Source organism: Hemitrygon akajei, chromosome 12 (assembly GCF_048418815.1).
Source record: "Hemitrygon akajei chromosome 12, sHemAka1.3, whole genome shotgun sequence".
NCBI lineage: Eukaryota > Metazoa > Chordata > Chondrichthyes > Myliobatiformes > Dasyatidae > Hemitrygon > Hemitrygon akajei.
The window spans coordinates 33,335,307-33,335,597 of NC_133135.1; positions in this window are offsets into that span (position 1 = coordinate 33,335,307).

Genomic DNA, 291 nt, shown 5'->3' on the forward strand with positions numbered 1-291 from the left:
TCTGCAACCCCTCCCGCTGACCCCGCCCCGTCCTGCGCCAGCCTCGCCGCCATTGGCCAAACCTTGACGCGACCCGCCTGGCTAGCCTATGAGAAAAAACCTGGTGATTCTGCACGAGACAGCGCAGGCTGGGCCGCCATTCGCTCCGCCATGCGTCCAATCCCGCCTTCCTCGCCGTCTCCGCCAATAGAAAGCGTCGGGTGTATCATGCCACCGGGAACGCGGCGCCTGGATTGGCGCAGCTGGAGCCCGACGTTCCCGCCCCCTTCGGTCACCGCGAGCTCGGGGTAC